Below are 23,911 nucleotides of genomic sequence, written 5' to 3' on the forward strand. Positions count from 1 at the left end.
ACAAGAACAATAATATTGTTGATTTCTTATTTTCTCACATTTCTTAAATGCCAGTGGTTTGGTAGTATTTTCTTCCATTTACAGGTGGCATATAAAAGTCAAGTAAAAATTGTGGACTTTAACAACAGTCCTATGCCTAAAGACATGGGAATATTAATCATAAAGTACTCTTTAAAATCTTTCAACTTTGTATTGGCTACAAATCATTTGAATTTAAATCAATGTATTGTCTTGGGCTAAGAAGTGCTTTTTGTTTCATTTCTGATTTGATGATCTTACATGGACACTTTCTTAGTATTAAGCATTTAGTAAAATTTCCTATCTGATAGGCTTGCTTCTCTATATACCTCACAGAGTTATAAACAAATGTTGAATTTATAATGAAAGTCTGACAATTCATTTTGACATAATTTGGAATAGGGTACTTTAAGTTAAAATATGGTATTAAGATTTTATTTTCCAGTAACTATATTCCCATTTGCTTAATCTTTACCCAAGATTTTTTTTTAAACATTAGTTCATTTCAGAATGAGTTTAGTAAGGAGAGAAATTTTAGGAAGTGGGATATCAGAATTAACAATTCCAGTGGGGGAGTTCCCTTTGTGGCTTAGTGGTTAATGAAACCAACTAGGATCCATGAGGTTGTGGGTTCAATCCCTGGACTCTCTCAGTGGGTTAAGGATCCAGCATTGTCATGAGCTGTGGTGTAGGTCATAGACTTGGCTCAGATCCTGCATTGCTGTGGCTATGGCATAAGCTGGCAGCTGTAGCTCTGATTCACCCCCTAGCCTGTGAACTTCCATATGCTACCAGGTGCATCCCTTAAAAAGGCAAAAAAAGTAATAATAATTCAAGTGGGGATTTTTTTGCATTTTAATTATTGAAGATAAAAAAATCAGACCATATCACACTCCAATGAAATATATAAAATATATAAAATTACATAATTTATATGTGATTATTCAAAATTCATTTTATATACAAGCCTTAGTTCTTTGCCAAATTTATAAATTTTTTGTAGTTTATATTTTGTCCTTTATTTACTATTAACTTAGGTAATTGAGTTATTTTCCGCCCTATTTTATTCAAATATAAAGTTAACTAATGAATTATAAAAATTAAAATACAAAAAAATTATTTATTGTTCACTTGAACTGTAATAATAACTTACTGAACCAATTGACAATGCACATCTGTTATATTCTGATCTGTAATTCCTATATTTTTGGTTATTAACTAATGACAACCTAATGTTCTAAAAACTGAATTTGTGTTCCACCATGAAATATATTTATTTCAAATTAGTTTTGACTTTCAGGCGCTTTCAGTGTGATTTAGCTATGTTAAATATCAATTTATTACATTTTTTAAATTTTTATTTCAAAAAGAGAAAGAAAGTTAGTGAAATGTTACACTGGTGATTTTATCTGATATTTAAGTTTTTGACAAACCTTTATTAAAACTTTGTTTGGAATATCGATTTTAAAATTTTTATATGTGATTATTTTGTTTATGCAATATGCATATCAATTCATGGAATGCATGTGATAGATGAGATTGTTTATTCCAGCCTTTAGCTATTCATACCAACACATTCCTAAGAGGTTCATACCAATTGCATCAGGTAATGTCTTCAACTTAGCTGGAGATAACTGCAGTATAATTTAAAGGATACTAATTAGATTAATTGTCTATAATGTTTTTCTTCCATTCAATTATTGCTAATACTTTCTATATTATTATTGCATCTACAGATTTTATTCTTTGGGATAAACGTCAGTTATAAAAGTTTTTCCCAGCCAGTAGATAACAGCATAGGTCAGACATTAGCTGTAATTTCTGAACATCAATAATCTCTCCAACAACTTCTCACATCTTTGTTCAGTCTGAATTCATAGAGGCAAGAGAAAGTTGAGGGCTTAGGACCACTATTTTGTGTAGGTGATATGACTGCAGGAAACTTAAAATAGTTCTCCATACCTCAAATCAATGTCAATTCAGAAATGTTTGAAATTTCATGAGACATATGTCATTGGTTACTTAGTGAAAAGCTTTTTACTACCTAGGTTATATATCTAGATATATATATGTATCTAAATATAGATATCATGTTACAGCAGACATACTGTCAATATTGGCTAGACACAATGTTTGTTGGCTGAGTCTTCTGTCATAGTTGCAATCATCATAAGGTCTGCATACACTAGTAAATACAGCCAAGAAATGGAAACAAGAGGCTGATACCATGCTAAGGAGGTGTTACTGTGTGGATAAGCTATAGAAATCATATTAATATTGGTTTATAGGACATATTATATAATGTAGGCCTTACAGAGGAAAGCAAGTGTTAAATTTCAGATCATGTAGCTTAATTAAGAAAAAGTAGATAGCACTTTAAACTGGATATTTGTGTGAGAATGTGAACTTCTCCGGTTTACATAATTTCAATGAGGACCTTTACACTTAGTAGTAAACATAGAAAAGGGATCATCTTGGGAATGTTGACACCTACTTCTAAAGTCCATTATTGTGTGTGTGTGTGTGTGTGTGTGTTTAGTTTAATTCTATTTGTACTATAGTGTTCTTTGTGCATTTATTAAATATTTTGTAAATAAGATGGTATTTATGAATGCCTAAATCTTGTTCTTTAATAGTTCATTCACCACTAACCACAACATTCATAGAGGGGAGATGTGAATGGAAATAAGTGACTAGAAAAAAATACAATTTCTATAATTTATAGACACTGGATTTAATGCACCTATTGATTGCTAATGAACTAAGATGGAACTCAATGAATAATCATTTTGTATAGGAAAGATTCGTCATAGTATCTACAACAAAATATGAATTACATAGTTGAGATTAAATCCTGGATCTAATTTATAGTTTCCCATTCAAATAACAAGGAAAAATTTATCCAGGATAATACATAAGCTAGTAAATAAAAAGTAGTAAGACTCCTAAAGTCAAATATTTCTTTGCACAATTCTGATTTCGTTACATTGTACAAAGCTATTAAATATGCAGAACGTCAAGATAACAATAACTTGTAAAAGAGTACATTATGTAAGTGATATTAGAAACATGTACTCATCTCTGGCCAAGAAAAAGATATCCTCCCAACAGAAAATTCTAGTCTCTTTCTGTTGCCTTTATAATTTTCTCTCTCTCTCAAAAAGACTAATAAATTTATGACTTTTATACTCAAAATATGTTTAGCTGATGAGTCAATTTGCAATCTATAGTGAAAGTTGAGAAATAATTATTTTTATAACTTAAAGGCTGTTCTAAAATATTATATTATTTACCTAATGACATATCTAACAGTGTCACTCTGGGATATGATTCAAGTATTGATTATTTCCAACGTTTTTAATAATCAATTGTAGGATAAAGGATTTAATAGCAGATTTTTAAAAATATTAAAGTGTAGTTTACAATACAATAGTTTACAATATTGTGTCAGTTTTAAGTATACAGCAAAGTCAATCAGTTATACATACGTATGTATTTTTTCAGATTCTTTTCCATTATGAGTTATTATAAGATATTTAATATAGTTCCCTTACTGCTACAAAAACAGAAATATAAATTAGTGGAAGAGGATAGAAAGCCCAGAAACAAACCCACAAACTTACAGTCAATTAATCTACAACAGAGAAGGCAAGAATATAGAATGGAAAAAAGACAATCTCTTCAGCAAGCTGCTTGTTGAGGAAACTGGACAGCTACATGCAAAAGAATGAAATTATTACGACATTCCCTAACACCATACACAAAAATAAACTCAAAAATATATTAAAGATCTAAATGTAAGATACTATAAATTTCCTAGAAGAAAATGTAGCAGAACACTCTGACATAAATCACAATTACAGTAATGGAAATTGGAGTAATGGAAATTTTAAAAAAAGGGGCCTAATCAAACTTACAAGCTTTTGCACAGCAAAGGAAACCATAAACAAAACAAAACAGACAACATAGAGACTGGGAGAAAATATTTGCAATCTTTGCAACTAACATGGGAGTATTAATTTCCAAATTATACAAATATCTCATGCAATTCAATAACAAAAAACAACCTAATAAAAAAAATAGGCAGAAGATCTAAATAGACATTTCTCCAAAAAAAAATACAGTGGTCCAACAGGCAAATGAAAAGATGTTCAACATCATTATTAAAGAAATGTAAATCAAAACTACAATGAAGTATCACTTCACACCAGTCAGAATGGCCATAATCAAAGAGACTACAAATAATAAATTCTGGAGAGGATGTGAAAAAAAAGGAACCCTCCTACATTGTTGGTGAGAATGTAAATTGTTGTAGCCACTATTAAAATTATGGAGGTTTCTTAAAAAATTATTATCAGGATTAAAAAAAACTAATAGAATTTTAACAGTCTTTAGTTACTAAGTGGTCAGATTGAACATTTATAGAGGTCTAGTGTATAACTGAGTGCCTAACCAGCACATAATTGATTAGTATTATAAAGACAGATGTTCAGTGGCATACATCTGGGATATTGTACTTTTCCATGCTATACAGCATTTTATTGTCCATTTATAAATAACCACATTTTTACTTTTTGATTTTGTGGGATAGACAGACCTATTTGACACTTACTTTTATATTTGATTTGATTTGATTTGATTTGATTTTTTGTCCTTTGTCCTTTTAGGGCCACACCAGTGGCATATGGAGGTTCCCAGGCTAGGGGTCGAATTGGATCTACAGCTGCTGGCCTATGCCACAGCCACAGCAATGCCAGATCCGAGCCGTATCTGTGACCTACACCACAGCTCACAGCAATGCTGGATCCTTAACCCACTGAGTGAGGCCAGGGATCAAACCCACAACCTCGTGGTTCCTACTCAGATTCATTTCTTCTGTGCCACTATGGGAACTCCACTTTTATTTTTTATGGAGACAAGGTTAAGCATAATAGCATGATAAACATAATACCACATATCTGGGAGCTATTCTTATATGCATCTAAATAGGGCCTTTTAATTATATTAGTTTTACTTTGCATTCTTATACCATATCATGTAATACATATGGAAACACATTTATATCCTCCAATAGGTATAATTCAACTCTACAAGTGAGCTGAAATCCAGGCTAAAGCATTGCATTTTATAGACTTTCACTTAAAAATTTAATATTTTAGATTTGCACTACTGCATCTTAGAGCTAAAAATAATTTTCAGGCCTCAATTTTTTTTTTTAGCTCTTAAAATTTTATAGAGAACTACACTCAGTGTCCAAATTCCTGATAAGTAAAAAGAGTCTTGAACTTTAAAGGTAATTTCCATAAGTAGGATAGATAAGCATATCTCCATCTATAAGAAAATATTAGTTTAATTAGTAAAGCAATAGTGGATTCATGGAGCAAGCATCTATTTTTCAAAATTATATTCATCTAGTTAATTTTAAGTCTCAAACTAACAGAAAACAGAAATGATTAAACATAGTAATTTAAAGAAAAGGGAATATAAATATGATCATATGGTAATGATTTCATAGTCTATGTTTTTGTTAAATACCCTTTCTAGTGATGAAGGAAAAGAAATCTTGTCAAAATAGGTGCAACATTTTAGGGAAAACTTTCAAGCTCAGTTTGCTTTCCAGATAATTTTTAAAATATATTATATTGTGATGTTTAAACTCAATTTATAATAATTCAACCTTTGCTATTCCCTTTTGAGATGAAGTAAACTTCACAGATTATTTTAATCAGCGTTAAATACCTTCTGATGCAGAGAAATACTCTAATATTGCAGTACTCTGTTTATTGCTCAAATTCCATGCTTCATTTTTTTTTAAATGTTCTGACCTGGAAATAACTTTTAGCTTCAAAATGCAATAGTGTGTTACATAAATGTAATACATAACTTATTTTTCAGAATCTGAAATTCTTAACTGATTTGTGAAGTTTAATACTAAAGTTTTCATGTAATCCTTTAAAAAATAAAAGCAGACATTTATCCTGTGTAAAGAAAACTAAATTACTTTGAGATATGAGATAGGCAGTGTTCTACAATAAAATAAAAACAAATATATGTTTTGTATGAATGATTAAATTTTCAGTCAAGCAGTAGAAATATACATTAAACCAGATGACATAGTAAGCTATAAGAACATAAGAGTTTTTTGAAATTGAAATGCTTGGATTCAATATACTGATATCTGTCAGAGTACTATGTTGCTATAAATACAACACAGAATTGACTGTTTAGGGACATGATGTTTAATCTTGTAAATTTCATTACACCAAAGGTGCATATTTTATAAAAATGTTAGTCTTATGAAGGACCCATCTTCCTGAAAATATTGAGATACAGTGAGAATATGGAAGAAGAAAACAACTCCAAAAATTTGTGGTTGGTAGTAAATTATGTGGCATTTTAGATGGTGGATAAATTGTGTTAAATGGACTAAATAACTATGAAATTGAATTTATTTGAGAAAATGTTCAGACCATGGTTCAAATCTTAATCATAAAAAATTATCAGAAGATTAGAAAGAAGAACATTAATAGAAAATTAATGTATACAAATATCTCTAGTGCAGTGACATTAATATCAGTAGTTCAATTCTTAACTTTTTAGAAGAAACATAGATATAACAAAATATTTGTTGTAGAGTTATTGCAATATATTTTACACTGTGGATACAAGTTAATATTATTCAAATTTTATTTCATGCTGCACTATACTATAATTTATTTATCATACTTTGTGTGATTGATTGATTAAACTATTGCCTTGTTTTAAGAGCTGAACCAAAATGTACACCATTTTTACTGGATATAATATATAGTTAACAAAAGACATAAGCAAAATAAAAGATATTTAAAAAGAAGCTGACTTCCAGTTTCCATTACTGCATTGAAAAGTACTTGGAAGTCACCACTTGACCCTAACAAGTAAAAATCTGTGCAGTCTATAAAATCACCAAATTTCTTGGATGCACAAATTGAGAACATAAGGCAAACCACTGCACCCAAGATTGGAGAGACAAAACAGATAAACAGAGAGAGTCACTGTTTAATAGAATGGAAACTCACCAGCGGAAATCACTACAGGGACAAGAACAGGGGTAGGAAAAGCTATACTATGAATGATGAGTTGCTGGAGACTCAATGTGGTAAATTCTGAGAGTTAAAATATCTAGGAGGAAACAGTAATAGCTGGACCCCACAATTTTGTAATATTTAAGCTCTGGGAACTCCAGAGCTTCCAGTTTCCCCAGTAAATATCAAAGAAAAATTCCCTTGTGCTTCTAGTAGGAGAAGATGAGGGGAAACCAGTTTTGAAATACAACAGAACAGGAGTTCCCTGGTAGCTCAGGAGGTTAAGGATCTGAAATTATCACTGCTATAGCATTGGTTCCATCCCTAGCCCAGGGACTTCTGCATGTTGCAGGTGAATCCACCCAGAAAAAAAGAAAAATAAAAAGATATACAACAGAACACTCTATTCTGAGTAGGTCTGTCCTCAGGAGACATTATTTAAACAGAGACCTGCTAGGGTATTAACAGGATCAAAAAGAACTGGGTAAAGGGAGATAACAATTCAAGCTTGCTGTAGCTTTCCAAGTGAGAGAAGGAAATTACCCATACTCAATCCATTCTAGCCACCTAGTCCCATCTAATGGAGAGAAAAAAAAAAGGAGAAATTTAGAGGTTTACAGTCTAGATGCGTAGGCAAAATAAGAGACTCAGACTTAATCTTAAAGTGGGCATAATCATTATGCTCACTACATCACGCCCAGCTACCTAGAAAAAAATTATGAAGCATAATAAAAGGCAAAAAACACACTTTGAAGAGACAAAAGCAGTATTAAAAATAGATCTTGCAAGATGTTGCAATTATCATACTTGAAATTTTAAACAACTCTGATTATTACACTAAAGATGCTAATGGATAAAGCAGATAGCATGAAAAAAAAAAGGGCAACATAAGCAGAAAAATGGAAATCCTTACAAAAATTGCCAGAGCTCAAACACAATGTAACAAAAATGAAGAAAACCTTTGACTGTCTTATAAATAGACCAAACATTGCTGAGGAAAAATGTCTTTGTTTTTAAGGATATTTCATTAGATATCTTGAAAATTGAAAAGAGAAGTAAAATTTAAAAAAAAGGAAAGAAAAAGAACAGACCATCTAGGGACTGCAGGACAAATTCAAAGGTGTAACATACACATAATGATAATACCGGAAGGAGAAAAAAAAGAGAAAAAGTCAGAAAAATATTTGAAACAATAATGACAGAATTTCATACACATATATATGTGCAAGCAATGATGCAAAGGATAGAATGGAGGAATTATGATTATTTGTATTTTAAGATACAGAATTTGTGAAGTAGTATAGTATTATTTAAATGTAAACTTGGATTAGTTGTAAATATATATGCCAAAGTTTAAGACAATCATTAAAAATAGTAAAAACAAAAAAAAAGGAATATACCTGGTATACTAGAAAGCAAAGAATAAAGAACCGTATAACATGCTCAGTTAGAACCACAAAAGACAGAATAAGAGAAAAAATGGAGCAAAGAAATAGGGCAAAATAGACAACAGCAAAAAATACATGGTGAAGAGGAATGCAACTGTATTAATAATCACTGTGAATGTAAATGATCTACATGCACAAATTAAAGGACAGAAATTCTTAGAATGGATTACAAAACAAACATATCTATTTTCTATAAGGAACACAATTTAAATATAAGGACATCTGTAGATTAAAAGTAAATGAATTGAAAAATTACTGTGTTAACACTAATCAAAAAATAAAAAGTCAGGAGTAGTTATATCAATATCAAACAGTAGACATCAAAGCATGGATATTTATCAGGGATAAGAAAAGGGCATTACATAATAGTAAAGGAGTTAACTCTCCAAGAACACATAACAATCTTATGGTGTGTGCACTTACTACACAACAAATTATATAAGACAAATCTTATAGAACTGAAAGGGAATAAGTCCATTGTTATTTTTGGAGAATTCAGCAAGCCTCTATTATTAGAAATAGTTCCAGCAGGATAAAATCAATAAGAACATAGCTGAACTCAACAACACCATCAATCAACTGGATATAATTGACATTTATAGGATTAGAGGTCAACCAGATGTTGACACAGAGGATCAATAACTCACTTCTACCTATGGACACACCAAATGTACAGCTATACATGGAGTAATTCCCTCTGAAAGAAATCCAGAAACTATCTGGGCAACAGAATTACATATTGCAAACCACAGCAACAAAGACCAAACAGAAGTCAGAGCTGAAGAATATAATAATTGAACTGAAAAATTAAATAGAAGGGTACATCAGACTAGGTAAATCAGAAGAAAGATTCAGAGAACTCAAAGACAGGGTAGTGGAATTTGAAGCAGTGGAAAGGAAAAAAGAACCAAAAAATAGGATAGAATTTGGGACTTAGCACCATAAGATGAATGAATATGAACAATATAGAGGTTCCAGAAACAGAGACAGAGAGGAAGGGGCAGAAAGTTTATTTAAAGAAATAATGTCTAAAGACTTTCCTAAATTGGGGAATATAAACAATCCAGATTCTGGAAACCCAAAGAATACCTAAATAGATGATCTTCACCAAAACATTATGAAATTGTCAAAAGTTGAAGGCAAGGAATCTTAAAAGCAGCAAAAAAAAGAGTAATTTATTTACAAGAGACCACTGTAAGACCATCAGCATGTTTTTCAGCAGAAAGTTTGAAGACCATAATGAAGTGGCATCATACATTAACAGTGCTTAAAAAAGAAAGAAAAAAGGAAAAGAAACTGCCAAACAAGAAGACACAATGTGGCAAATACTTTTTCAGAATTGAAGGAGAATTAGAGAATTTTAAAAACAAAACTGAAAGAGTTCATTACCACTAAACTGGCCTTACAACATATGTTAAAGACAGTTATTCAAGCTAAGATAAAGATGGTAATCATATATACAAAATAATAAAATTCAACAGTAAAAGTAAATGTGTCATTGGATCCAGAATATTCTAATGATATAATAGTAATAAGTAAATAAATTGTAATTCTAGTATGATCATTAAAAAATATATGTTAGGAGTTCCCATCGTGGCTCAGTGGAAATGAATGTGACTAGCATCCGTGAGGACACAGGTTTGATCCCTGGCCTTGTTCAGAGGGTTAAGGATCCAGCATTGCCATGGGCTCTGGTGTAGGTTACAGATGTGGCTCAGATCCTGTGTTCCTCTGGCTGTGGAGAAGGCCAGCAGTTACAGCTCTGACATTACCCTAGTCTGGAAACTTCTATATGCCACAGGTGTAGCCCTAAAATATGTGTGTGTGTATATATATGTAGCAACTATAACTAAAATAATTTGTTAATGAAAACAATGTAACAAATACAAATCATGACATGAAAAACAAAATGTGGAGGGCAGTGCTTTTGTATGCAATAGAAATTATTATTAGCTTGAATTTCATTGTTATAAATATGTATTTAGATGTAAGACCCATGGTGACAACAAACCAAAAGTCCAAAGTAGACACATGAAAAAATGAAAAGAAATAAATCAAAGCATACCACTAAAGAAAATCATTATATCATAAAGGAATAGAACAAGGGAGGAAGAAAGCGAAAATTAATTTAGAAAAAAACCAAAAATAAAGTGGCAATAGTATATATATATATATATATATATATATATATACACATATATATATCAATAACTGTATGTGAATGGACTAAAATTTCCAATCAAAAGAGAGTGGATGAATGGATAAATGGATAAAAAGACTTAACTTTATGTTGCCTACAAAAGACTCACCTCAGTTTTATGAACATACATAGGCCAAAGATGAAGAAAAAAAGATATTCCTTGAAAATGAAAACTGAAAGAAAACAGAGGTTCTCATTTCTTATCCTATAATAGGGTCAGCCAATTGCAGCCCAAATCTGGCTCACTCTATTGATAAATAAAGTTTTGTTGGAACATTGATTGGACCATTCACCTAAAAAAATAAAAACAAAATAAAAACAAAAGAAATCAGAGGTGGGTATACTCATCTCAGACAAAATAGATTTTAAAATTTTATTTATTTATTTATTTTTAAAAATTTATTAAAGCATAGTTGATTTACAATGTGCCAATTTCTGCTATATAACAAAATGATTCAATTATACATATATAGATATTCTCTTTTATATTCTTTTCCATCATGGACTATCACAGGTGGTAGGATAGAGTTCCCTGTGATATACAGTAGGACCTTGTGTTTTATCCATTCTAAATATAGAATTTTGCATCTACTAACCCCCAAATCCCATTCCATCCTACTCCCTCTTCCTCCCCCTTGGAAACCACAAGTCTGTTCTCCAAGTGTATGACTCTGTTTCTGCTTTGTAGATCAACTCATGTGTGCCATGTTTTACATTACACATGTAAGGGCTATGGTTTCTGTCTCTCTTTCTGACTTCATTTATTACGAGAGTCTCTAGTAGCATCCATGTTGCTACAAATGGTGTTATTTCATTCTTTTTATGGCTGAGTAGTATTCCATTGTGTATATGTACCACATCTTCTTTATCCATTCATCTCTCAATGGACATTTACGTTATTTCCATGTCTTGGATATTGTGCTGCTATGAATATAAGGGTACATGTATCTTTTTGAATTAAAGTATTGTCTGGATATATGCCCATGAGTGGGATTACTGAGTCATATGGTAGTTCTATGTTTAGTTTTCTGAGTTACCAACATACTCTTTTCCATAGTGGTTGCACTAATTTATATACACAGGCCAAAAGTAAAGCGATAGAAAAAGATATTCATTGAAAATGAAAACTAAAAGAAAGCAGAGGTAGCTATACTCATTTTAGACAAAATAGATTTTAAAAATTTATCAAAGCATAGTTGATTTACAATGTGCCAATTTCTGCTATACAACAAAATGATTCAAGCAAGAGAGAGAGAAACAGAGAGGTAGACAGAGAGAGAAAATGCAAGTTACTAATATTAAGAATAAAAAGGGACTGTCACTACAGATCCCAAATCCTATGGGCATTAAGAAGATAATAAAGGAATATTATAAATAATTCAGTGGCTACAAACTTGACAACCTAGATGAAATAGGCCTATTCATTGAAAGATAAAAGTTGTCAAAATTTAAACATGAGGAATTAGACAATTTGAATTGGCTTATGTCTATTACAAATAATTCAATAGTTAATAACCTTCCAGAGTTCCCGTCGTGGCACAGTGGTTAACGAATCCGACTAAGAACCATGAGGTTGCGGGTTCGGTCCCTGGCCTCGCTCAGTGGGTTAACAATCCGGCGTTTCCGTGAGCTGTGGTGTAGGTTGCAGACGCGGCTCGGATCCCGCATTGCTGTGGCTCTGGCGTAGGCCGGTGGCTACAGCTCCAATTCGACCCCTAGCCTGGGAACCTCCATATGCCACAGGAGCAGCCCAAGAAATGGCAAAAAGACAAAAAAAAAAGTTAATAACCTTCCGAAACAAGAAGTAACAGGCTTGATGGGCTCACTGGTAAATTATGTCAAATATTTTAAAAGGAAATTATACCAATTGTCTACAATACCTTTCAGAAGATAAAAACAGTGGGACTATTTCTTATGTCATTCTATTAGGCAGGAATTACCCTAACAATAATATGAAAAGATAGTGTGAGAAAGAAAAACTAAGGACCAATATATTTTATGAACATAGATCCAAAACTCCTCAATAAAATATTAGCAAATTGAATCTAACAGCATATGAAGAAAATTATACACTATGAACAAGTAAGATTTATCTCAGGATACAAGGATGATTTTAACATTTGAAAATCAGTATAATCCTTCACTTTGATAAATTAAAAAATAAAAATTGCATAATTAAATTAGTAGATGCAGCAAAAGCATTTAACAAAATGCCCATTTATGATAAAAGCTCTCAGTAAACTAGGGACTACTTCAACTTAACAACGAATATGTGCAAAAAGTCTATAGCTATCATTATATATAATGGTGAGAAGCTACATGATGCCCTACTAAGATCAGTAATAAGAAAAGGATGTCCCTCTTGACCGTTAATTTTCAACATTTTATGGGAAGTCCTTGATAATGCAATAAAACAAGGAAATTAGAAATTATAAAGGAGAATAAACTCTATTTACAGATAACATGATCATCTGTGTAGAAATCTGAAGTAATTTACCCCCAAAAAAACAAACATCAGAAAACCTGGAACTAATTAGCAATTACAATAAGGTTGAAGGATATAGGATTAATCACTTTTCTATAAGCTGGAAAAGTGATTAATGCAGAAGTGGAATTTGAAATTAAAACACAATTCTACTTACACTAGCACCTCCAAAATGGAATACTTAGGTACAAATCTAACAAAATATCTATAGGTTCTACATGCAAAAAACTATAAAACTCTAATGAAGAAAATCAAAGAGCTAAGGAAATGAAGAAATACTCCTTGTTCATAGATAGGAAGACACACTATTTTCAAAATGTCAGTCTTCCTAACTTTATAGATTTTTTTTTTATTTTCTAGGGCTGCACCCATGACATATGGAGGTTCCCAACTAGGTGTCTAATCCAAGCTGTAGCCGCCACACTTTGCCAGAGTCATAGCAATGCAGGATCTGAGCCGCATCTGCAACCTACACCACACTTCATGGCAACACAGGATCCTTAACCCACTGAGCGAGGCCAGGGACCAAACCCACAATCTCATGGTTCCTAGTCGGATTTGTTAACCACTGAGCAATGCAACCACAACCAAAATCTCAGAAAATTATTTTTTGATATTGACTAATAGATTATAAAGTTTATGAGGAGGAACAAAAGACACAGATTAGCCAATATAATATAAAGTGAGTTCAGACAACCTCCAAACCAGACTTTAAGGTTTATTGTAAAGCTATAGTTATCAAGATATTGTGGTGAACAGAATACAGAGGCCAGAAATATAATATACTCTATCAATAAATATACTCTTACTGATCTTTGACAAAGGAATAAAGGCAATACAATGGAACAAAGATAGTCTTTTAACAAATGGTTTTGGAAAAATTAAACATTCACATACAAAAAAATGAATCTAGAGACAAACCATATACCTTTTACAAAAATTAAGTCAATATGGATCATAGGCCTTTTCTATATAGGGGAAGATGCAAGAATCTGGGCTTATTGGAATTATTTCTTTTCAAAGTATCTTAACAATCTAGGGTCAGTATCCAGAGTATATAATGCTTCCTTTTTTTCTCTATTCTGAATTCCCCACATGGAGCACCATTGGTGGATGTTGTGGGGCAGGGGAGTAGCTGCGGTAGTTGAAGGCTTGATCCTTGCTTATTGGAATGGCCACCAACATTCCATTTCTAGTACACAGCACCTCTTCTTGGTCATAAATTCAACCAAGGTTTGGGAGGCACTTCATGACCAATTAGTCCAATGGGACTAGGTATTCTCATTCCTAGGTCAGATGAGGATTTAATTGGTAGACACAATGTGATATTTTTTGGATTAGGACCTTTTGATAACATAAAATTTTCTGGATCATCTATTTTACTAGTCTCTTTTAATTTAGGCAATGTTTTCTTTTTTTGCTTTTTTCCATATCTATAGTTGCACTATTATAATTATTTTATATAGAGTCATATATATGATCAATTGCCTCAAGACATTTATCCATCATTAATTTTGTCAGGAGCCTATTACACACTGGGTAATGCAAGAAATAATTTCATAAAATAGATGGGATATAAGTAATAAATCTGATGACATTAATAAGGGCATAATATCACAGAGAAATACATAAAGCATAAAAAATTTGAAACCAAAAAGAGAACAAATTAAAATAATGATTAGTATAACTAGTTGCAATCTGGTTGTGATAAGCCATTAACTCCAGAGGGAAGCCAGCTGGAGAAGCAAAATTCTAGAGAGATCAGGAAAAAGGAAATGATAAATGTTTAATCTTCATTTACAAAGGCATATTTATCAATTTGTTGTAGGTCATAGTTATCATAGAAGGAAAGTTTATAAAATAATAAAATCCATTAATATTTTGGAAGAAAATTCATAACGTTATAAGGCATATTTATCAGTTCATTCAGTCCTGTGTAATTCTTGTTGATCTGGAGGAAGAAATCAGATTTTCCATTATTTTTCTAAATCCTTACCCTGTTCAGTGGTATGGTCCAAAAGTTGTTAGAAACTCGATCAAAAAAATCCTTTTTTATGAGTCTTCTTAAAGATCTTCATTTTGTGAAAGCACCAAAGTAAAACGATAATTGTCTATAAATGATAAAATACTCAAATGCTGTGGTTAAAAATCAGATTACAAGGCAATTGATAAGTAATTTGGTTATTTCAGCAGCACACATTTTAAGATAATAACTAGAATTATGATATATAACAATATACCAACATACGTGATTTCTGGAAATTCCATAAAATTTTGGGAATGTATATATATAGAGAGAGAAAACATTTACCCATACAATATAACCTGAGAAAGTTTATCACCACTTATTTGACAACATTTTCTTATGTAATTTAACATATCAAATAAATATAATTAATTTAATATCTCACTTTGGAGTGTCCCAGGGGACCTTTGAAGCATTCCAAATTTAGCTAGAGGTCAAAAGAACTTTGTTTAGAATGGGACATGGGAAAGTTTATCAGAGACATCAAAAGGCTTCAAAACATTTCATCAAAGAGCATCACAGGTCACTGTGAAAGAATGCTTATTTTTTCAGCTAAAGTAAAAATAAAAGATTTTAAAGGCAAATACAGAATGTTATAACAGATGACTTAAAGGTAAATAAACTTTAGAATCTATTTTTCAAAAGCAGATCAATATTCCAGAATTTTTTTCTCTTACTACAGAGAGGAATCTGAATTTTAGTTTCACACCAACTTACTTTTAATAATACAATAAATTTGCTAAATTAAATTTTAATCTTAGCTAGTCATTACCATGCATAAAACTGTTGGATCAGAGTTACTTTCCCAAAAACCTTCCTTTTAATTTTTTAAATTGAAATATAGTTAATTTACAACTTATGTTCAGGTGTACATCAAAGTGATTCAAATTTATCTATATCTATATCTTTATATCTATATCTATGTACATATATATATCCTTCTTTCATATTCTTTCCCACTATAGGTGATTACAAGATATTGAGTATAGTTCCCTGTGCTACAGAGCCAGTTCTTGCTAGTTATCTATTTAGTATTGTGTATATGTTAATCCCAAACTCCTAATTTATCTCTCTGCCCCTTTCCCCTTTGGTAAGCATAAGTTTGTTTTCTATGTCTGTGAGTCTATCTATGTTTTGTAATAAGTTCATTTGTATCATTTTTTAAATTCCCCATGTAAACAATGTCCTATGGTATTTGTCTTGCTCTGTCTGACTTACTTAGTATGATATTCTCCAGGTTCATCCATGTTGCTGCTAATGGCATTATTTCATTCATCTTTTATGGCTAATATCCCATTTTATATAAATACCACATCTTCTTTATCCAATCCTTTGTAAATGGATATTTATGTTGCTTCCATGTCTTGGCTATTGTAAATAGTGCTGCTATGAACATTGGTGTACATGTATCTTTTGTCTATTTTTATTTCTATATTATAGCTGTTTTTTATTTTACTGTCAATTTCTGCTATACTGAAAGTGACCCAGTCATACATATATACACTTTTTTCTCATATTATCTTTCATCATGTTCTATTATAAGTAATTGGTTATAGTTCCTTGTGCTATACAGAAGGACCTCATTGTTTATCCATTATAAATGTAATAATTTTCATCTATTAACCACAAACACTCAGTCTGTCCCACTCTTTTCCCCTCCCTTTTGGCAACCACAAGTCTGTCCTCTATATCTGAGACTGTTTCTGCTCTGTAGATAGGTTCATCAGGCCATGTTTTAGATTCCACATATAAGTGATATAATATGGTATCTGTCTTTCTCTTTCTGACTTCACTTAGTATGAGAAACTGTAGTTTGATCCTCGTTGTTGCAAATGACATTATTTCATTCTTTTTTATGGCTGAGTTGTATTCCATATTCCAAGACAAATTCATCTGTTGATGGATATTTAGGTGGTTTCAATACCTTGGCTATTGTGAATAGAGCTGCAATGAACATATGGGTGCATATATCTTCTTGAATTAAAGTTTTGTCTGGATATATGCCTGGGAGTGGGACTGCTTCATCATATGGTATTTTATATAGGCTTTCTAAGGAACCTCCATACTGTTTGCCATAGTGGTTGTTCAAATTTATATTCCTACCAACAGTGTAGGATGGTTCGCTTTTCTCCACACCTTCTCTAGCATTTGTTATTTGTAGCCTTATTAATGCCGGCCATTCTGACTGGGGTAAAGTGGTACCTCATTGTAGTTTTGATTTGCATTTCTCTAATAATTATGATGTTGAACATTTTTTCATGTGCCTGTTACCCATCCATATGTCTTCTTTGGAGAAATGTTTATTTAGGTCTTCTGCCCATTTCTAATTTTTTTGTGTACTTTTTTATTCTGTTGAGTTATAGTTGGTCATTTATTTTGGAGATTAAGCCCGTGTTGGTTGCATTATTTGCAAATATTTTCTACCATTCTGTAGGTTGCCTTTTTTCTTTCTTTTTTCTTATGATTTCCTTTGCTGCACAGAAGCTTGTAAGTTTGATTAGGTCCCATTTGTTTATTTTTGTTTTTATTTCTATTGCCTTGGGAGACTGACCTAAGAAAACATTTGTAAGGTTTATATCAGAGAATGTTTTGCCTATATTCTCTTCCAGGAGTTTTATGGTGTCTTACATTATGTTTAGGTCTTTTAAGCCATTTTGAGTTTACTTCTGTGCATAGTGTGAGGGTGTGTTCTAATTTCATTGATTTACATGAAGCTGTTCAGTTTTCCCACCACCACTTGCTGAAGTCTTTTCCCATTTTATATTCTTGCCCCCTTTGTAAAAGATTAATTGACCATAGGTGTCTAGTTTGTTTTTGGGCTCTCTATTCTATTCTATTAGTCTTCATGTCTGTTTTTGTTCCAGCAACACACTGTCTTGATGACATATCTTTGTAACATTGTTTGAAATCTGGAAGAGTTAGGCTTCCTGCTTTTTTTCTTTTCCTCAGGATTGCTTTGGCAATTCTGGGTATTTTGTGGCTCCATATACTTTTTGGGTTGTTTGTTCTAGTTCTGTGAAAAATTTCATGGTTAATTTGATAGGGATTACATTAAATCTGTAGCATGGCCATTTTAACAATATTAATTCTTCCAACCCAGGAGCATGGAATATCTTTCCATTTCTTTGAATCCTCTTTAATTTCCTTGATTAATACTTTATACCCTCAGCATGTAAGTCTTTCACCTCCTTTTTAGGTTTATTTTTAGATTTTAATTTTGGGGGGGTGAAATTTTATTGTTTTTGTTTTGTTTTGTCTTTTGCTTTTTAGGGCCACACCTGTGGCATATGGAGGTTCCAAGGCTAGGGATCAAATTGGAGCTACAGCTGCTGGCCTACACCACAGCTCCCAGCAATGCTGGATCTTTAACCCAATGAGTTTGGCCAGGGATCAAACACCCAACCTGACGGTTACTAGTCAGATTTGTTTCTAGTGTGCTACAATGGAAACTCCAGGGGTTGCATTTTTAAAAGGTGTTTTATTTTCATATTCCTTTTCTAATATTTCATTGTTAGTACAGAAATGCAACTAATTTCTGAATGTTAAACATTGCAGAATTCATTGATCAGTTTGAATAGTTTTTGTGTGGAGTACTTGGGGTTTTCTACATGTAGTATCATGTCATCAGCATGGAGTGACAATTTTATCTCTTGAATTTGGATAACTTTTATTTCTTTTGTTCATCTGATTACTGTGGCAAGGACTTCCAATAATATGTTAAATAAAAGTGGTGAGAGTGGGCGTCCCTGTCTTGTTCCAGAGTTTAGCAGCAGGGCTTTCAGCTTTTCTCCATTGAGTATTATGTTGGCTGTGGGTTTGTCCTAAATGGCTTTGATTATGTTAAGGTATGTTCCCTCTATACCCACTGTGGTAAGAGTTTTTATCATAAATGGATGTTGGGCCTTGTCAGATGTTTTTTCTGCATCTATTGAGAGGATCGTGTGGTTTTTCACTTTTTTTGGTGATGTGGTGTTTGACATCAATTTGCATATGTTGAAGCATCCTTGTGAACTTGGGATGATACCCTCTTGGTCGTGGTGTATGATCATTTTTATGTTGTTGAATTTGGTTGGCTAAAGTTTGTCGAGAATTTTTGCATCTGTATTCATCAAAGGTATTGGCCTATAATTTTCTTTTTCTGTAGTATCCTTGTCTGGTTTTGGTATTCAGGCAGTGGTGACTTCATAGACTGTCTTTGGGTGTGTTACTTCTTCAACTTTTTGGAAAAGTTTAAGAAGGATGGGTATAAGTTATTCTTTGTATATTTGGTAGAATTTGCCTGTGAGGCCATCTGGTCCTGGACTTAATTACTCGTGAAGAGTTCATCTGAAAACTCTTACTCCATATATATTGAATTACAGTTATATATTGAATATATTGAAGTACAGTTGTGATATATACATATATTGAATTACAGTTATGTTTAAAAATTTCATGAGAATTTAAAGTCAGCCATCATCCCAGCCTATATTCTTATTGATAAATTTTATAACAGAGATATTATTACCTTACGTTTTTAGTAAACCAAGATGCAACAAAAGAAAGGCATTTCTGTATTAATTAAACTGACAAACTTAAACCAATGAACTTATACTTTTATACTGAATACTAATTTAATATTGAATATTTCTCAGATTGCTTGAACTTGAAACTTATTTGTGTTAGTTTCTATTTAAAAATTTTTAATTTGTAAACATTTGCCTTTTTTCACCCTTTAACTTTTTTTATTGGTTTGATACATTTTTTTTTTTCTCATAGTCACTTCATATGGAAGTTCCTGAGCTAGGGATTGAACCCATGCCACCAAGGTGATCTAAGTCATTACAATGACAATGCCAGACCCTTAATCTGCTGTGTCATAAGGGAACTCCAAGTTACTTTTAAGTCAATTAAATAGATATATTTTATAAATTTAATTTTTATAACATTATCCAGAGGGAAAATATATCATGTATGCACACAGACATAAAAACAGGAATAATTATAGACTTCATAGCTTCATTTCAAAACTTAGGCATGAATCATTTATTACATTGTAAGCTTACTATTTTATAAATAACAGTTGGAATAAGTTAATGTATTTGTTCAGATGACTAAGGTTTTTTACTATTTGTAGAAAAGGTTTTAAGATTTATATTTGTCCTTGTTAAGTCCTTGAGGAGACTATGTATTAGATTTTGGATGAGGGATCCTTTTCAGCAGTGTGTTAAACATTTTATTTTTTAATTTTTTGTCTTTTAGGGCTGCCCACAGCATATAGAGTTTCCCAGGCTGGGAGTCAAATCAGAGCGAAATCTGCTGGTCTACACCACAGCCACAGCAACAGCAGATCCGAGCCGTGTCTGTGACCTACACCACAGCTCACAGCAATGCTGGATCCTTAACCCACTAAGCAAGACCAGGGATAGAATTTGCCACATCATGGACCTTAGTCAGATTTGTTTCTGCAGAGCCAAGATGGGAACTCCTGCTAAACTTTTTTAAAAAGCCTCTTTTTTTCCTTTTTTTTTTTTTTTTTTTTGTTTCTGGTTCTATCAGAATCAGCTGCTTAGGCTTAGTTTCAAGTCATTGTGGACTGTATTTATATTTATGATCTGTAGAGATGCACAAGACAGAGACAAATGCTTTTAATTCCGCAAAGAATTGGTCTGCTGCCTAAATGATATTGAAAGATTGATTTACACAACTAAATTTTCTTTAATTTTTTATATTGGTGAGAAAATTTCTAACTAAATTGGAAATCAAGAGTTTTATTTTGTAGAACTTTAGGGTTCAACTTATCATGCCTGTAAACATTTATACAAGGCATTCAACAAAGCCCCTCTTTCTGAGTGCACAAGTTAAACTCAGAACAAGTTATCCTGGGGTGGAGGGAAACTCCATTTTTTAGATTAACTCTTGAATATCAGTTCTCAGTTTTTATTCCATATTTTTTTGTCTTTTCAGGCCTTAATCATGGCATATGGATGTTCCCAGGTAAGGGGTTAAATCAGAGTTGTAGCTTCTGGCCTACATCACAGTCACAGCAACACCAGATCTGAACTGCATCTGTGACCTACCCCACATCTCATGGCAATGCCAGATCCTTAACCCACTGAGTGAGGCCAGGAATCGAATATGCAGCCTCATGGATACTAGTCGGGTTTGTTACCGCTGAGCCACAATGGGAAATCCTGTAATTCCATATTGTATGGACTCAGGTAACCCTATTGGTTTAATTTCAAATGTTTAATTAATATTGCATTAGTTGGAGATTTATATAACATGTCTTATTATACCAGACAGTAGAAGTATTTTCCAGTGAGACATAATGTCCATTCTATAATATAATTAGTAAAAACAGATGTAACCACCATATAGAAAACCTGTTCAAATACATCAAATTTTATAAACTTTCATCTCAATTCTATCAACTCCTTAACTTTAGCTTTCACTAGGACCCATCAACAAGACTCATTCTTCTAAGAATTTCCTGAAATTTTTCTTTTTATCCTCCAACCATTTTATTTATTTTTGTTTAAAACACTTTGGCTTCTTCAGTGAGGAGTTGAGTCAAGGGGCTCAGGCCCTTTTGTCAATCTTTAACTTGATAAATTGATATGTTGTCCTAAGTAATTGTTGGTCAAGTATCTCTTTAATTTTCTTCCAAACTTTTAAATATATAAATATATATTTAATATATAAATATTTATATATATGTATATATAAATATTTAAATACACACACATACACACACACACACACACACACACACACACACACACACACACTGGTGGTTTACGGCCATTTAACGTTGGGAGGAACAATAGAGTGTCCCTCTGGCCCACCAAACTTTAGTATTTATTAAAACCTTGGTTTTAATCCCATTAACATACTTTTTATTTATCCCATTTTTTAATAACCATCTAAAGCTTTCCAAATAATTGAGATTAGTCCCTTGAAAATTTTCGCCTTTTGGGGAAGAAGTCCCTTGATTTCTTCCCCAGGTTCTTCCTATTCCACTCTTCCCCTGTTAATCAACGTAATTAATGTAAATCATTCCAATGTTTTTATTAGTATCTGTAAGCCTCATTAAGCATACACTGAGACCACAAGTAAGGTTTCAAACTTTTTTGTTGTTGTTGCTTGTTTCAAACTAAAGGAATTCTTAAGGTTAGTTCTATTTTTTGTATTCGCTTTCTAATTTGGTCTTTCCATAGGTACCAATAAAACAACTGCTTATAATGAGAGCTCTCTAAAAATTTATCAATTTAGAATTTCTCACATTTAAAGGATCCATGTCTTTTCACTGAAAAGTAGTATCTTAATAGCAATTCAAACCAATTGGATGCAAAAGACTTCCCCAAAAGAAAATGAAAAAGATATAGCTCTTATATTCACAAGATCTAGAAAGTTTACTTCCAAAAACCATCTAAGTAAACACAATTAAGGTTAAGATGACAAAAGTCCCTTATGGGCTCAAACTCCTTATGACAAATTTCCCTGAGAGTCAGCACAACTAGACAGAAAGATTCCTCAGCATCATAGTATATTCAATTCTCTGCCAAATGTACACTGTATTTGTAGCTTCTATATGGCAGAAATCAAGCTTTCAAAACAGGAAAGAAAAAAAAAAAACTAAGAATGTTGGTTTCATAAGAATATCTATTACATTTCAAAATACAGGGAGAAAAAGGCAAGTTCCTCTTAGAAGGGATTTTGCTTATTTAAAGGTCTGAATTTCTGAAAAGATGTGTTATCAAGCTGGCTTTTCCTATTTGCAAAATTAAGAAATATTTTGGAATCTCAAAATAACCTCAATTCAGTCATTTTTAGTGCTAGATTTCCTTTAATTCCAAGTTAAGCAAGTACTTGTAAAAATAAATTCTGTATGTACATAATAAAATCTTTCCAGGGTCTCTCAAATGAGTGAAATCTTCCCTGTGTCTTTGGAACAACCTAGGTAGCCCTTCTTGAAAATAAATTTAAAAAAACCCTATTTCTCCAGGGATAAATTTATCTACCACTGGAATATAGTTTATGATCATCAGCCAATAATGAGAAATCCAAGACCCAGGAAAGACTCACCCAAATTATTTTGGACTCACTGAGGAGGGCAACCGGCACAAGAGGCCTCTGCTGGTACCAAGGCTCCAGATCCTTATAGATTTCAGGGGGAGGAAAGAAGCTTGCTTTGTGTCCTTTCCTTTGTTGCCAAAATTATCAACTGAATAAAAAACACAGGACCTAAAATTTGCAAGTTAAATTGTATTGTGGGAACTTATTGAGGTTTATAGCCCAAGCAACAGTAAGTGAGCTGTCAGGATATATAGGAGAATTTTTTTGCTAAAAAAAAAAAGCATTTTAACATCAAATATTACTGCTAATCACAAAAACCAGACATCTCTAGTTAAATATTTTAGTGCTTTTCTATGTAGGGGAAGATGCAAGAATCTGAGCTCATTAAAGTTATTCCTTAGATATGCATCTTAACTACCTAGGGTTGGTGTTCCAAGTACATAATTCTTCAGGTTTTTCTCTCTCCTGACTCCCTACAAGGGCACACTGTCAGAGGGTGGAGAGCAGCTCATGGTTGATGGCTTGATCCTTATTTACTGAAATGGAAGGCAAAATTCTGTTACACAGCTTCTATACTCTTTTTTTAATATACATCCATCTTGGAAGAAATTT

Source organism: Sus scrofa, chromosome X, assembly GCF_054392235.1.
Source record: "Sus scrofa isolate SSC_HxYL_T2T_F1_AM1 chromosome X, Sscrofa_HxYL_maternal_Yorkshire_Landrace_v2.0, whole genome shotgun sequence".
Taxonomy (NCBI): domain Eukaryota; kingdom Metazoa; phylum Chordata; class Mammalia; order Artiodactyla; family Suidae; genus Sus; species Sus scrofa.